At 35.4% G+C, this 17921-nt stretch overlaps 1 long non-coding RNA gene across 1 annotated transcript in view; it reads left to right on the top strand.

Moving 5' to 3' along the window:
• LOC120861345 overlaps positions 1 to 6572 on the top strand; it is a 7678-nt gene extending 1106 nt beyond the window's left edge. Inside the window, exon 3 of the long non-coding RNA XR_005720528.1 lies at positions 816 to 6572. This is a non-coding gene — a long non-coding RNA (uncharacterized LOC120861345). The remainder of the gene's footprint in view (positions 1 to 815) is intronic.
• The last annotated feature ends 11349 nt before the right edge of the window (positions 6573 to 17921 follow it).

Below are 17921 nucleotides of genomic sequence, written 5' to 3'. Positions count from 1 at the left end.
CGGGGTCTGAGCGCCGCGGCGGGGAGTGCGGGCGTGCGGGGCGCCCGCCCGAGCCCCGCGCCCGCCCCGCGCCCGCCCGCCCGCTCGCTCGCTCGCTCGCGAGTCAGCTCTGCCGCCGCTGCCGCTCTAGCACAGGCGGAGACACAGAGACACACAGACTCTGAGAGCAGTTTTCGTGCAACTCAAAATTAGCGCGGGCAGGTTTAACATCGATAATCGGCTGCGAAATGATCCCGGCAGCCGGGGGCACAGCCTCGGCCCCGTCGCCCTCGGTTTATACAGCTAACAAAAGAAACCAGGACCTGTCTCCAAATAGCCATCTTAGGCTTCAAGGCTAGGCAGAAGCTGTAGGCCTCAAAGAAGGGCCTATGGAGATGGATAGATCTGGGAGAGGGATCGGAATCGGCCCCGGCCCCGGCCCCCCCAGAACCTGCGGACGTCGCTGTCCGGAACAGTATTGATCCTTTTGAACTTTTTTTTTTTTTTAGTGTAAACGGACCGCGTTGAGATTTAAAAGGGGGCGACAGAGGGACTTGCGATTGGTTATTGTCCGGGCTTCAAAAACAAAACAAACCCACCAACATCCCCCCTTCCGCCCCCCAAAACAAAACAAGTGCTATTAAATACAGGGCTCTCGGGTGAAAACACAGTGATTCAAGCAGCTCTTGCTTAGCTACTCTTACGGATTGAGCCGAATCACCCACCGATTCCTGAGGGATCTGCAGATCTCTGTAGAATGGGTATTTATTTCAGAGTTAGGTTAGAGTTTTCTTGGATTGTGCACTTTCAGACAAGTGTGGCTGTGTTTTTAACAGGTTTCTGAGAAGAATCAGTGGGGAGAAATTGTGGAAGAGTTCAACTTTCCCAGAAGTTGTTCTAACGCTGCCTTTGCTTTAAAACAGTATTACTTGCGGTGAGTAGTAGTGACTCTAACAACAGTGTTGGGAAATAAGGGATTTATGGGGAGATTTGCTTTAGCAAAAAGGAAAAAGAAAAGCCCCAAGCAAGAAACAAACCTTGCACATCAGTTTCTAAACTTCTGCTAATTTCAGTCTGAGAAACATTAAATATCCACAAGGGAGGTTCTAAGAGGGTGAAAGTTTTCCTCACCTATTTTAGGATTGTTTACATTTTTCATACAGAATCATTACAGGTGACACCCCACCCCCCATCTTGATAAACATTCTTTTGTGACATTGTTATTGATTGTTTGATATCCACAGAGGGGCGGAAAGGTGATGCTGAGTAAAAGAATCAAGATAGTTAATGAAACTTTGTATCCCTTGGGAAATTTTTTCTTTGTTTTGGAAACTCCTTTGCCTTTTTAAATTCTGACTTGGAAGATTTTGTTGAAAAATGAAACCTCAATGTGGAACCGTGTTACTGAGTAGTTTTTCAGAATATTTATGCATAGCATAGCATGTTGGTGCCTTAAGTGTCCAGGATTGTTTTTTTTTTTTTAATATGTTTTTAGAAATTTTTGACTGAAAAACATTTAAAAGGATTATTATCTATTTAGGAAAATTAGGGATGCTACAAAATGGAATACTATAATTGGGATTTTCTTTCATTCCCCTCTTTTTTGACTGTTTGACAAAGTACATTTCTTATTTAGTTGGCATGCGCTATAGTTTAGATAATATATTTTGTGATTCAGCATTACTTTTTCTGAGTTTTTCTCCTAGGAATACTTTCATATTGTAATTATTATGAGGTCATCGTTTATTTTTCATACTTAGTTAACCAGAGGTTCCTTAGTTGGTGTTTGTTACTTAACACTAAAATAATGCTCTTCATATTTTTTGTTTCTTAATAATGGTGTTATAAGATGGCCTTTTTTAGTTAGTGTGACTACTGTATAATTTGAGTTTGGCATTTATCATTGTTCCAAATGCAGTATCCAAATGTAGATATACTGTGTTATGTTCAGCATTCTGGAATAGGAAATGCAGTAATTGCACAGGTGTGCTTTCTATTGGCTATCTTAGATTGACTTCATGCTTGAAGCTGGAGTTCACAGAACTTTGTGAGTAGTTACTGAGTTGCACAGATGTCTAGAAAATATTAAATATGGTTATCTCTTGTGAGTGTGTGATGGCATGTGTCAGAGTGCTTTTTAAAATAAAGGATTGAAACAAAAAGCAAAATAAAACTAAATTAACCTCCAAAACTGTGGATTTTGTAGTGTGGTGAGAAGTAGAGAATTTTTCATTTGTGTTGATACTTATTTTTTCAGTTACAATACTGAGGAGTACTGTTAATACATGTCTTGATTTTCTGATAATAAGTTTGAATCATTGAATCATTTGAGTTGTAGACCGTTTAAAATACATGTTTTAAAGTTATGTCTAATACTTATTGGATGATTTATTGATTTCAGTATCCAGAAGGTGCTGTATGATATATATGTTTCATGGGATGTGTGTTTTTCTGAAGAACTCCCAGTTTATTACAAGTTATATAAATACTGTTTTTCCAGTTGTGATTTCTATCTTTGGATCATATCATCCATTGATTATACTTATAGGTACCATTTTTAACTCTATAATTTCCAGATTGTTTGGAACTCTTTACACTATTCTCAGATCAGTTTGAGTTTTATGCTCTTATTAGAAGCTACGTTTTGAACTATGTCTCTGGCTAAACTTGTTTTTCCTCCATATGTCACTCTCCAGGTTTGTTTTTGTAGGGTTGTAGCTAGGCTACTAGGAAAAAAGTTGAAGCATTTGTTTTGGAAAATAAAACCATGTGAAGATTTGCATGGCTTGTAAAGAAATACAAAAGAAATATGCTGGTCACAAACTGGGTACTAGCAACCTTGGAAGATTTTTTTCCATAGTGGTGTAATATTGCTCAGTTAGAGGACATGTATTATGCTGGGTTTTACACCTTCCTCTGAAAAATCTTAACTGGCAGACAGGATGCCAAGCTTTCACAGTAATTCAGTTACTTAACCATAAGAGTGCCTTTGCATAGTAAGAAACAGTAATCAAGTGACTTTGTAAGTTCCCTCTTTGATATATTGAATTGAATATCGTGGTTTCTGATGAGTAGATAATGCAGTGTGTTTTATAAATCACAGGTGGACCAATTAAAAAAAAAATGAATGACTGTTTCATTTGACTTCTGTAAGACTGTCATTCCATGTGTTCTCATTTACTCTCCAAGTTTAATATTTGCTGACATTCTTCTGTAGTTTCATTATTAATTAGATGGGTAGTTGTTAGCCTGGTATTTTATGATGTAGTTTCATGATACTACATTTAAATAAAGAAGAGCAAGCTAATGTGCTGGAGTGTGTGCACATAGATGTGTGTGTGTGTGTATATATATATATATATATAAATATGTATGTATATACACTAGCATTTTTGTGTTCATTTTGATGCATAGACATTAAATATAGAGACTTGAGTTTAATTGTCTGCCTAAAGTTAGCTTGATTGTATCCAACATTATTCAGTTGTAGATTGTTTACAAAAATTTCTCACAGTCTAAAATTAAAAATGCAATAGAATGTTTTAACATTGGCATTTAAAAGTCTGGCTACTGCTCATCTATGGTGTCTATATATTTTGTTTTCACTTAGGTCCTTTCTTGGTATGTACATCTCAGTATATTCCACAGATATTTATTATTGGACTATCTTTATAAGTTTAAAAAGATAAGATATAACTTCCTACATTTTATAGATGAAGAAGTTAAAGTACAGAAAAGTCTAAATGGCTTTAGAGGCATTTGTTAATTCAACAAAATAGTTGTATTCTTGACATGTGTTCAGTAATATTTAATCAGTCAATTATGAATTCCCTTTTCTAGTCACAAATGATTTTAAGAAATTAAAATATAATTGGAAAGTACTTATGGTTAAATTTATGCCTGAGTGTATTTATACTCAATGTGTTCTGTATTTATTCAGTTAATTTTATATTTTTGTTCTGTTTTGGTGCTAATTTTGGGGGACAATTTACAGCTCTTTTGTTTAGAATTTAAAGCCTTGATGTGAAGACTTAGGTAAATATTTCAGATATTTTAGTTGAACAGTTTTGTTTTAGCTTACTTATGCCAACAGTACAGCTATAGTCAAGGTTAACTTGATGTTTCTATTATAACACTTGCCTTTTTGAAAAAGAGGTAGGATATCTTGGACTTAAAAATTTTTGTTGTACAAAACTATATTGCTGGTTTTCTTACAACTGTTTTATATGTACCTACCTTTGGAATAGTCAGAAACTTAACTGTAGAGTTTTCAGTTTTACTGTGAATTTATTCTTCTTTTTCCTGCTTGGTGGATGAAGCCCTCCCTTAAATTATAGCAATGAAAGTCTGCATTTATTAGGTAAATAGAATGAATACACTTGTGTGTTGAGTAGTTAGTATCTACCATGTAGATCACTTTTTTTTAAGAGAAAGCCTTTTATGAATCACTTGATGTTAAATGATAGAATGCTTCAAAATTTTAATTAAGTAAATTAATAAATTGAGTTTGTGTATCAATAGAATTGATAAATGGTGATTTGCGCTCCTTATTTAAGGAATGAAAGTAATATGGAGACTGGAAGAAAAACCGTATCTAAAATTATTTACATATGCATTTAAAAATTATAAACTGTATCCTTCATTTTGAACAAATCTTATTTCGATATCATCTGATATTCTGTTACATTTTAGAGGGTGTGTAAACTTGTTAAAAGGAGAAGTAGAAAGTAGAAAAAGTTGAAAGACTTATCAGACCTCAGCTAGGCTGGTGTTGTGTCTTAGAAACCATGTTCTGAACAACTTAAATTTGCCCTCAAGTAGAAATAAATCTAACTCTTTCTAGGGTGGATAGTTTCACTGAGGATGCAAACTAAGGACTGTAACTCTCAGAAATGTTTATATGTTTTTTTGCATTAAAATTTTCTGCCTTAGCTGTTAAGTAAAAATGTCTATTTCTAAAGAGAATCACTGTTTTATAATCCTACCTCATCTCTGTTATGGATTCAGTGCTTTTAGTTTGGTTGTGTGTGAAATCCACTGTAACTTTGATAGAGAAGTACATCACTTCTGAGAATATTTTATAACCTGAAATGGAATTATATTGGAAGTTGGAAAAGGAAGGAAAAACATTTTAATTCACTGGAATTTAAATGCACTGGTCAGTGAGTTAAGCACTCAATATATGTTTTTAGGTAAAGTATTTAGCGTTTTATTATTTGTGGGGAGGCTGCTTATTGGGCATTTTCTTGAGTGGTATAGTCCCACTAAAGTTTACTAGTAAAAATAAAGTTTGTTTGAATTGGGACATATGGAGTTGTGGTGGGGGGTTCTCTCTCTATTTCTTTGGTCTGCCACCACCATCCTCACCACACTCTTGGGTATTTCGTTAGAGTGGAGATTCCTAATTTGTGCTATATGAAACAATTGTTTCCCTGAAATGTCCTTAAAAAGTGAAATGAATATGAGCATTATAACAATGCTAAATTTGTGTTACTTTACTGAGGGACTTCATAGAGGCTTTATTTGGTTACTGTGCCTTGTGGATCTTAAGACAATTTGGAGAAACACTATTACCTCCCTCCCGCCACCTGTAGTAAATGGTGGTTTCCAAACGTCACCACTCATCACAGGGGAATGTTTGAGGAACACCTGCTAAGTTCTGTGGAGCACAGTTTGGGAACCTGAGCTAGAATAAATGTGAGTTAAGGAAGAAAAATTTTAAGTGTGGAAAATGAGAAATGAGAAGTAATTATGTGTATTTATATAAATACAGAATTAAATGATTTTTATGGAGCTATTAAGTTGCTTATCAATGGCTGTGCAAAATTATATTGTTAACACTTAAATAGTTGTTCGAATAGGGGACATTAAAATTATCTTGTCTTCATTGCCAAGGAGAGAAAGGTAGCTGAATCATTGTGTTTTGTGGTATAGTAATTATTTTTATTGAAATGTAATAGTCATGCTAAAGTCTGTATATGCTTCAGTTTTACCATTTTAAAAACAGAGGTCATAATTATGAATTTTGATTTCAGGGAAAGCTGTTCAGAAGTAGCTTTTGGTTTAAGGACCAAACTTCCTGGAGATAAAAATAGAGATGTTAGAATTAAAGATTGTCATCAAATATTTTATGGTTTGAAATTGTAATTGTAATTTTTATGGAAAGCAAAAGTATTGGCTTTAGAATTTAAAATAAATGTAAATAACATGGCTAGTTCAGTTATCCATAGTAGAGACCAGTAAGTAGGCAGGTTGATTCTTTTTAGTCAGAAGTACACAAAAATGTATATATGTTGACCGATGCTCATATTAATTACCTATCATAAAGTTTATTAATGGATTCCCTTAGTAAATTAAACTTTTGGGGGACCTGAAATAAACAGATGGTTCAGAGCAAATTGTCGCTCTCAGTAACTTTCAGATTTTGTGAATTTTATTAGTGTGTTTTCAAAAAACTTTGTTGTTGAAATGGAGTCTTAACATATTTTTTTGGTTTCAGACATTAAAAAATATCACTTGTGCTTGGCTACTTTGAGTATTCATTATGTTATGAATTCAAAGTTAATTCAATTCTTCATTATATATGCTCCTTATGACTATGTATAATGCAAAATCTATTGCTGGAACTGAAATCTCTTAGTGATATCTAGGAGTAGATGCTGCATTATAAATTATTGCCCCCAAATGCTAGATTCATACTTCAGTTAATATCTAAGTCAGTGTTTGCAGGTCTACCCCATCTTCCTGCAAGAGAATTTTATGGTGGGGCTAAATCTCTTGTTTTGTTTCTTTTATCTCATTAGTCTCTTGACGGTTCCCTTTTCTTGTCATGCCATTGGTTTATTGAAATAATGGGGTCAGTTGTCCTTTGTTGTTGTTGTGTAATTCCTAAGTCGTGTCCAGCTCTATGCAACCCCACGGAAGTAGCCCACCAGGCTCCTCTGTCCATGGAATTGCCCAGGCAAGAATAGCAGAGTGGATTGCCATTTCCTTCTCCAGGAGATCTTTCTTAGAATGCCCTAAATTCTGGATTTGGTTGACTGCTTCCTTCTAGTGTCAATTAACCTGTTCCTCTATCCCCTGAATCCATTTCCTAAAAACTATTAACATTAGATCTAAATGTTGAAAAAATTCAAGTTTAGTATTTTAGGCATTCTTTAATAGGTATATGTGTGTTTAGTCCCTCAGTCGTGTCCGACTCTTGGGACCCCATAGGCTGTAGTCCTCCAGGCTCCTCTGTCCATGGAATTCTCCAGGCAAGAATACTGGACTGGGTTGTCGTTTCTTTCTCCATTCTTTAAGAGGTAGTGCTGTGCTTTCATCACATTATGTGGCATATAATGTTTAGTTGTTCTGTTTTAGTGGTGTTAAGATTGATCAGGGTTTTTAAATATTAATGATCTAAATAAAACCTTGTATTTTTTTTAAAAGTATGCCCCAGGTGATTCTTAAGCACACTGAAGTTTGAGAGCAGCTGATCTAAGTATTGTAATTAAACCGATTTAGTTGCTGATACAACTGGTTTAACTTGGCGTCCACATGTTGGCCAGGGCTGCATCCAGAACAAAACCTGTAGATGACACCTGGTCTAGGGGCACCTGCTCAAGCTGCACCTGTCATCTCTAAGCAGAGCCTGGATGCAGCCTGTTTTGTTTCTGGACTCTAGAGAGGGTAACCCAATGGCTCCACTTCAGTTGAGGGATGAAAAAAGGATAAATGAACTACCAATTTGAACTTATCCTAAACATATTTGTAAATTTGGATTTTAAAAAATTAATTAAAAATAAAATTTTCTTAATATCTAGTGTTTTTAAAAGGTAGGACTTTTGTAATATTTCCCCCAAATGGAATGCCATTTATTTTATTGAATTTAGTGAATGCTTTTTCCTCTTTGTGAGGATTTTGTTGGTCTATGCCAATACTGCTTAGGGGAGTTAACTTATATTGTATAAATTCCTTTAAAAATACCAATACTAGTAATAGCTTATTTTGTTTCATGCACTTAATCTTCATTTTTCAAACCATTTTCATATGTAAGATTTTAGTTTTATCATTTCAAATTTCAGAAGTAATTGCTGTTATTTAATCTCATAAAAAAATAACACTTAGAAAAGAATTTCTTTACACCACTCAAACTCTTTTCTTCTGGAGCATATGGGCTATTTAAAAAAAAATGGCTGTAGGTTATATCCAGCTTTCAATTCTAAGCATCAGCCATAACTGCCACTCAGTAAGGTTTATTTTATGTATTTTCAAACCGCACTTTCTCCTCCTTACGTTTCCATTCCCTTCCCTGGCTGTAGACTTACTTTAACATTTTACAAAGCATTGTCTTGGACACAACCCTACATCAGCCACAGTTGTTAAACATCTTCGAGTATTCCATGACCTAGGAATGTTTACCTTTTGTTTCTTTTAATAAATGACTTTTTTCATTACCATATAAAGGGACCAAACCAAAACGTTGCTTTTTATGAAGCAGGATTTGAAAAAAGTTGTGTAGGAATCTTTTGTTTGAATATATGCCTTGTTGTGATACATGGCAAGTCGTCTTTACTTGTGGTCTTTCTTTCTGAGTTCTTCACTGTTGTACTCGGTAAACTCTTACTTACAGTGTTCAGCGGTCGGGGCTCTGCACAGAGATGGTGGTTATATAGTCATACACATCTTTCATGGGGAGGTGTTTCCAGGTGAGATTTGTTTTTGCCCCTTTCCTAGCCAATTGGTTATTTTAAATAAACTGTTAATTTAAGTATTTTATGTTAATATGAGGTCAGTGGGAATATTATTCTACTAAAATAGGAGAAAAACGAGGCTGCAGTTTGGTCCGTAACCTGTAGTACTTTAGAAATGGGGCTGAATTTAAATGTGTTGGTAATTGCCCAAGTTGATCACACTTTTCATAATGGTTCATAGATCAAGTGAATTTTCAAAGTACTTGAGCTCAGATCAGACCACTAAGTATTTCATAAACAATATTTAGTACCTTAGCAGGCTGTACCTCCAAGTGTACTCACAAGTAATAGGTCAAGAGTGCTTAAGTGGTTTGGTATAATCTTTTTAGTTTACACCATTAAAAAGTCAAACTTCTGAATTTTTGAGTAGTTTTTCCTGGTAGCTCTACACTGCAGTGTATTAATATAGTAATAAGAATCTGATTGAGAGAGAAATATTAAACCTACCATTTTCTTTTCTTCCCAAGTTTTCTTTTTTCAAAATTGTTAATTTTTTTTGCTGTCTATATGTACATTCTTTTTTACACTTTATATTGACCAATTGTTATTTTGCCATATTTGCTTTGTTGTTTCCTTTTTATATGTGATGTTGTATATGTATGTACACATATTATTGTTTTTGTTGCTGTCATTTAATCATTTGCTGTCATTACAGTTACACTGCCCTTTCCTCCTAAAGAACAAAACGTCCTTAAGAACAAAAATGTTATCTTATATACTAATAGCGTGCATGCCTGCATGTTTAGTTACTCAGTTGTGTCCAACTCTTTGTGATCCTATGGACTGTGTAGGCTGCCAGCTCCTCTTTCTGTGGGATTCTCCAGGCAAGAATACTGGAGTGGGTTGCCGTTTCCGTCTCCAGGGGATCTTCTTGACCCAGGCATCAACCTGTGTCTCCTGCATTGCAGGCGGGTACTTTACCACTTGAGCCATCAGAGATACAGATAATATGACTATATTCATGTTAAGTTTTCTGTATTTGATTATTGTAATAATAGTGTAATGATCAGTTTCAGAAAGCAGCATGAATACAGTTGTATTATTTGTATTACATACAAATCTTATTCAAATTTTACCAGTTGCTCCAAAGATGTCTTTTATAGCAGTCATACCAACCTATCCCTAAACTGTAATCTTGTATCACATTTAGTTGTCACATCTTTAGTTCTCCAGTCTTCTGTGTGATATTACCATTTTTGAAGAGTAAAAGCCAACTGTACTATAAAATTTGGATTTTTCTGAGGTTTTTTTCAGGATTAGATTTAGCTGAAGCATTTTTGGCAGGAAGCATGTGATGTTACTTTGTCCTATTATTGCTAATAGTAGCTTTGGTTAAGGTGGTGTCCTCCTGGTTTCTCCACTGTAAACTTTCCATTTTCTCTTTTGTAATCAGCCAGTAACCCTTGGAGATGTACTTTGAGACTGTAAATATCTTGCTCACCATCACACTTTTCCCAGTAGTTCAAATATCCATTGATGAATCTTGTCTGAATCAGTTATGGTGACTATATGATATTTATTGTCTAATTTTATCATTTCATCTACATTAGTTGGCAATCTGTGATAAGGAAAATACTGTTTATTGTTTATTAAGAATTTATATTATACAGTGGGTTAAAGTCTGTTATATTTTGCTGCTGAAGTTTGGCCAAGAGGAGCCCATTCAAGCTGCCTCCTTTGTATTTTTTAACAAGTTATTATTATTTCTTAGCTCTTTCTTGCATTCTGACGAAATAAGATCTTCTAGAGTCAACTCTGTTTTGCTTTTCTTGCTCTGGCATCAGCTGTTTCTTCTAGAAGTCCTGGTTCCTTTTGGTGTGGAATGGTATATAGAATCCAAGAACTGGGTGGTAGGTGTGCTCAGTGTTATTGGGTTATTTTTTCTTCTAGGCCCTTTCAGAGGACAAAGTTAGAAAGTTTACTTATTTTAAATGTAAATATACATGTTGTGCAAATCATAAGGCGATACTGATATCTCTAATTAAATCTGCACAAGTTTTCTCTTGCCTTCTTCCACTCCATGTATCTTCCTTCAACTGTCTTTAGAACACAAGTTTCCATCACCAGTGTATTTGTCTTGTTAGTTCTGTAACACAAAGACAATAGTTTCAGAATCATTATACCCATACAACTACAAACAACAAACCTGTGAAGTAGAGTTGCAGATTTGTTTGCATTTCTTTTTATATTCAGACTGACTTATATCAGTTAATAACTGTGTTAAAAAATTCACAGTGATTGGATTCTTTTTTTCTGGGTATTGTTTTCAGTTAGAACATTAAAGTTCATAGTTTTTCCTTTGGTATTCAGCTTTCTGTTTTCCCCATTATTTGTTCCTTTAATTGTATTTATGAATATGTAAAACCCTTAATAAGATTGTAAAATCAAAATTGAACTAAGATACACTTGGAGGTTACCCTCTACCCTACTTACTTCCCTACCACTTCTGCCCCATTCCTGCCCATGCTCTGTTGGTAACCAAGCACACAGTTTCTGGTTATCCTTCCTGTTTTTTTTTGTTTTGTTTTGTTTTATAAAAGTAAGGAGATACATACATGTATTTTTGGTTCCCCATTTTAAAATGAAGAATGCACACTACTTTTTATTTTGCTTTTTTTTATTTAGTGTACCTTGACAATTAGTACATTCATAAAATTCTCCCCTTTTACAGCTGCATAGTATTCCACTGTGTGAATATATCTTTCTTTATATGTCTAGTCTCCTATATAATGACGCTTAGGTTGTTCCCAGTATTTTACAATAGCAAATAATGCCATATGAATAATCTGCAAATCTAGTAGCCAATACAAAGCTATTTTCAAATTTTTGGAGATGTATCTACAGAGTAAATTGCAAAAGTGGGGATTGATGTCATAATCAAATAATAAATGCATCAGTCAGTTCAGTTCCGTCGCTCAGTCGTGTCTGACTCTGCAACCCCATGAATTGCAGCACGCCAGGCCTCCCTGTCCATCACCAACTCCCAGAGTTCACTCAGACTCACGTCCATTGAGTCAGTGATGCCATCCAGCCATCTCATCCTTAGTCATCCCCTTTTTCTCCTGCCCCCAATCCCTCCCAGCATCAGTCTTTTCCAATGAGTCAACTCTTCACATGAGGTGGCCAAAGTATTGGAGTTTCAGCTTTAGCATCATTCCTTCCAGAGAAATCCCAGGGCTGATCTCCTTCAGAATGGACTGGTTGGATCTCCTTGCAGTCCAAGGGACTCTCAAGAGTCTTCTCCAACACCACAGTTCAAAAGCGTCAATTCTTCAGCGCTCAGCTTTCTTCACAGTCCAACTCACATCCATACATGACCACAGGAAAAACCATAGCTTTCACTAGATGGACCTTAGTCGGCAAAGTAATGTCTCTGCTTTTCAATATGCTATCTAGGTTGGTCGTAACTTTCCTTCAATGCATATGTATTGTATTAAGTACTGCCAAATTCCCAGCAGATTCTCTCTAGGTAGGAGAGAATTATTTTGCATTCCCTATCAGCAGTATATGAGAATGCTTGTTTCCCATAGCTTTGCCATATGTTTGTCAAGCTTTTGAAGTTTTCCTGATGTGGGGATTTAAGAAATAGTATCTCACTATATTGTAATTATTGTGACTTTATATAGCATGTTTTAATATTTGGTAGTGCCATTCTCATCTCACAGTTCTTTTTTTGTTTTAACGGGAATTTTGTGGTGATTGTTGTTTTAATATAAACTTTAGTGTTGACTTCCCTGATAGCTCAGTTGGTAAAGAATCCACCTGCAATGCAGGAGACCCTGGTTGGATTCCTGGGTCAGGAAGATCCGCTGGAGAAGGGATAGGCTACCCACTCCAGTATTCTTGGGCTTCCCTTGTGGCTGAGCTGGTAAAGAATCCATCTGCGATACGAGAGACCTGGGTTTGATCCCTGGGTTGGGAAGATCTCCTGGAGAAGGGAAAGGCTACCCACTCCACTATTCTGGCTGGAGAATTCCGTGGACTCTATAGTCCACGGGGTTGCAAAGAGTGAAGGCACGACTGAGGGACTTTCACTTCCACTTTTAGTGTTAATTTGTTCTAGTTTCAGAAAAAAGCTTTTTTTAAAAATTGGGGATCATATTAAATTAAAAACAGTTACCTTAGGAGAATGGAAATGATGATATTGCGTTTACCTATCCTGGAAAAACAGAAGTCTTCTATTCAAATCCTTTTGTGTCATTCAGGAATTTATAAAAATAGTTATCCTTTTATAGGTTTTTGACATTTCTTAAATTTATTCTTGAGTATATTATCATTTTTCTTCCTATTGTAAGTGTAGTTTTCTATTGTATCTTCTCAGTAGTTACTCTTTATTTATATGAAAGTTATTGTGTGTTTTTATTGTAATCTGGTGCTTTACTCAATTTTTTTGCCATTTGTATTAGTTAGCATTGATTAAGAAAGTTTTTAGACATACTAATATGTCATCTGCAAGAAGGGATAGCTTTACTTTTTTTTCTAAATTTTATGCATTTAATAATTTTCTTTTGTCTATATTGATTGGCCACCTTTAAATAGTTGGGGAGATGAGGGCGTCTTTTCCTTGTGTTGATACTGACCTTGGTTTTATGTTTCTATTATTTTCTTGTTGAATAAGATACTGCTTGCTGTGTGTTCTTGATGCAGTCTTCTTTCTTTTGGCCACAAGGCATGTGAGATCTCCAACCACTGAACCACCAGGAAAGTCCCCTTGCAGTCTTAAGTCTGTATGTTCTGTTAACATATTAATAGTATTTCTCTGCTTGTTTATTGAGTGAACAATACTGTTAGACTTGAAAGTCAGACTTAATGATATCCTTCATATGTTTATCCACTAGTGTTTGATTTTTTAAAATCTGTAATAACAGATAATAACTGAGAGGAAATAATTCTGATTTTTAAAAATTTTAAACCTTATTTTGTAGCTTATGTTTGAATGTGAATATTTCTCATATTCTAGCAGTTTAACAAATAAAAATCGGCTAAAATAATAAATGATAATTTTGGAGGAAAATTCAGTTCAGTTCAGTTCAGTCGCTCAGTCGTGTCTGAAACTTTGCAACCCCATGAATTGCAGCACGCCAGGCCTCCCTGTCCATCAACAACTCCCGGAGTTCACTCAAACTCACATCCATTGAGTTGGTGATGCCATCCAGCCATCTCATCCTCTGTTGTCCCCTTTTCCTCCTGCCCCCAATCTCTCCCAGCATCAGGGTCTTTTCCAATGAGTCAACTCTTTGCATGAGGTGGCCAAAGTATTGGAGTTTCAGCTTTAGCATCATTCCTTCCAAAGAACACCCAGGACTGATCTCCTTTAGAATGGACTGGTTGGATCTCCTTGCAGTCCAAGGGACTCTCAAGAGTCTTCTCCAACACCACAGTTCAAAAGCATCGATTCTTTGGCGCTCAGCCTTCTTCACAGTCCAACTCTCACATCCATACCTGACCACTGGAAAAACCATAGCCTTGACTAGACGGACCTTAGTCGGCAAAGTATGTCTCTGCTTTTCAATATGCTATCTAGGTTGGTCATAACTTTCCTTCCAAGGAGTAAGCGTCTTCTAATTTCATGGCTGCAGTCACCATCTGCAGTGATTTTGGAGCCCCCAAAAATAAAGTCTGATACTGTTTCCACTGTTTCCCCATCTATTTCCCATGAAGTGATGGGACCAGATGCCATGATCTTCGTTTTCTGAATGTTGAGCTTTAAGCCAACTTTTTCACTCTCCTCTTTCACTTTCATCAAGAGGCTTTTTGGTTCCTCTTCACTTTCTGCCATAAGGGTGGTGTCATCTGCATTACTTTTGTCTATTTGTCCGTTAAAAACTCTTCACTATTTTATTCTTTGCTGGCCATTGCATCACTTTTTATACAAAAACAAGATAATTTTATTTATATTTTCAATTCATTGGTTGATTTTTATGTTATTAAGACTAGGATAAACTATGATTTGATAGTGGTTTGATTTTTATATTCTCAACATAAGATGTAATTGTCTTTATTTAAAAGTTATCTTTATAGGTTATCTACTGTGAGGAGATGAAAAACAAATTCACACTTTAGTTACAACCTGAAATCTTAATCCATTATCACTAAATCAAATGTGTTATATTTTACATTGTATATTTGCTTCTCAGAATTAGATACAATTTGGATATTAAAGTCCTGCTAGTTCTGAGAGTTGCTTGGAGCACTCCTCCTTTATCCCCCTGTTTATAAACTATGGGGGTTAGTTTAAATAAGTATGTGTATGTGTGCGTGCACACAAACAGAACTATTTATTAGCTTCAAGCAAATTGATTGGTAATTTCTTGGTCAGTTTTTGATCATATCAAATTTATAGATATGTACCTTGTACATTTAAGTTTTATACCTTAAAGGAGCTAAGTTGAGATAGACATTAAATATTATATGCAGATTTGCTTGAGGAGCCTAAAAACTTAGATTCCTAAAAATAGGAGTAAGAACCATGTACTTAACAACCATTGGCTATGACTACTGAATCTATCAATTCGTAACATTATTTTGAATTAAGGTATTTTAAGAAGGTGGTCTAGCCCCAGGCTTTTTGGTAGGGTAGAAACAAGGATATTTTTCCTGGTGGGCCTGCATCAGGATAATTGACTGGTTTTACATCACTATTACTGAATAATGGGAGGGGCAATGTAGAGGCCAGTTCAGAGCTGCCTTTACTACTCTGTTGTGATTTAAAAGGAATACATGTAGAAGGTTGTGGAGCTTTCTTTTTTACTACAAAACATGACCTTTACTTTAAGATGATTTTACTGACTTATACTGTCTGTGAGGCATAGGTATTAAATTGTTGTCTGGGGGTGGTGATAAATATGCACGTGATTTATCATTTGTATCCTGCAGTCTTATCTCTTTCTCTTTCCTGTTCAGAGGATTATGTTTGTAAGAGAGGTGAGTATTACTGGAAAGCCCACAACAGAATAACAATCACTGGAAAAAGTCGCTTTTTCTCTTAAATGTTCCCTATTTTAAATGTCTTTCTTGGAAAAACTTAAATTAACATATTTGGTAAAGCTGGCCACTTTTTTTTTTTAATAACCAGAAATACTAATTTAAAGTTTTCAGTCGGATACATTATGTTTTAGATGGAGACCTCTACTGGAAGTATGAAGCAATAGATGAATTTTATTATACATTGTAAAATATCGAAACAAAGGAATGTATAGGGAGATTTATTTTAAAATTAGTCAAGGTAAAGTATCCTAGAGATCCTTTTGAAGAATCTTTCTGTGGTACTTTAGATAATAATGTACTTTTGGTTTTATGACATCATCTTAAGTTTTTAAAAAGCAGGATTTTGTTTTTTCTTACCCGTTTATTGAATTTGGCTTATGCCCAGCACTATACTAAATGATTTACAATAATTCATTTTTTCTTCATACCTCCCAATCACATAGGTACTGCTACTATTATACTGATGTTATAGAAGAGAAAATAGGACAAAAGAGTTTAAGAATCTTGTCCAAGGTCCCACAGTAATTTTAGGAGCTAGTATTTGAACCTGGGCCATCTGGCTCTAAAAAGGGTGCTGTATTGTTTTCTCTGAAGTACACATGATTTCATCTTTATAAAAAAGTGTATGAAGACAAGCTCCTAAGGGAATATGAAAATGGTTGGGGTAGTTGTGGTATTGTGGCTTTTTATTTAAAATCTTTTAATGTATCTTTTTACAATAAGATGTGTGCCGTAGTACAGTTTATAGTAGAGTTCATTTTTACAAATATTCATCTCACTGGATTTTTAAAACTTTACAAAATAGACATTTTCCTATTCTTATAGATGAGGGGAAAAACCTTTATCGTTGCTAAAAGTAATCTTAAAGTAATGCTAAGGTAATCTTAAAGCTACTAATTCAATATTGATACATTATAGTTGGGACTGAATCAGATCCCCTGCCTTGGGGAGGTTCTTAGGAACTCAGATAGGTACAGTGGGCCTCTTAGCAAATGAGAAATCGAATTTGGGGAATTCTGAATGAATTGAAAAATTCTAAACGGAATTAATAGTTTAGTATGCCATTGATGTCGCCTTAAGCATAACCTTTTCTTGTGTGGTTTTATGAAACAAGCACCAGGAATCAGTTCTAGCTGTAGAATATAAATTAGCATTGTGATTAATGTGGCATTTTGTGCAGTTTTATGTAGCACTTAAATTTTTTTTTTTAGATTAAATAGACACTAATGTGTCTCTATCTCATTTTATAAGCTAAAATAGAATAGAATCCTGTGTAAGGAAAGAGTGGATAACAGAGTGTTACTGATTTTGTTCATACTATTCATACTATCATGTGAAGATCTAAGGATTTTGCAAATAACTACTATTTCTGAAGAACTGGATACTGGAAATGTTGGAGGCACTTTGGGGGTCAGGCATGGCATGTTAATTATCATAATAATAGCTAACATTTATTGAACTTTACTCTTTTCCAGGCATTTTGCTCAACCTGCATTATTCTAATCCTCAAAACCTTAAAGATTGACACCAACCTCATTATAGATGAGGGAACTAAGATTTAGAGAAGTTAAGTAACTTGCACAAGGTCACACAACTACAAAGTGGTGGAGCTGGAATTTGATCCAGGTCTTTTGCCATCAGAGATCAAACTTTCAACCAATACAGAATATTGCCCTTTACTGGTTCAGTGAATAAAGGCTGATCGTTTATCATCTCTCAGACACTATTCTATGCACTAGACATATGTCAATAATGAAAACAGAAAAATCTTTCCCCTTTGGAGCTAAAGGAGACAGATAGTAAATAAGTAAAAGCAGCTATGTTAGATAATGACTCTCTGCGATCCCGTAGACTGCAGCACACCAGGCTTTCTTGTCCTTCATTATCTCCTGGAACTTCCTCAAACTCATGTCCATTGAGTCGGTGATGCCATCCAACCATCTCATCCTCTATCATCCCTTTCTCCGTCTGCCTTCAATCTCTCCCAGCATCAGGGTCTTTTCCAGTGAGTGTGCTGTTCATATCAGGTGGCCAAAGTATTGGAGTTTCAGCTTTAGCATCAGTCCTTCCAATCAATATTCAGGGTTGATTACCTTTAGGTTTGACTGATTTGATCTTCTTGCAGTCCAAGGGACTCTCAAGAGTCCTCTCCAACATCACAGTTCAAAAACATCAATTCTTCAACGCTTAGCCTTCTTTATGGTCCAACTCTGACATCTG

This window comes from Oryx dammah, unplaced genomic scaffold (assembly GCF_014754425.2).
Source record: "Oryx dammah isolate SB20612 unplaced genomic scaffold, SCBI_Odam_1.1 HiC_scaffold_11232, whole genome shotgun sequence".
In the NCBI taxonomy this organism is placed as follows: Eukaryota; Metazoa; Chordata; class Mammalia; order Artiodactyla; family Bovidae; genus Oryx; species Oryx dammah.
The sequence above is the reverse complement of the archived record's forward strand: the minus strand, read 5'-3'. Positions and strand labels throughout refer to the sequence as shown.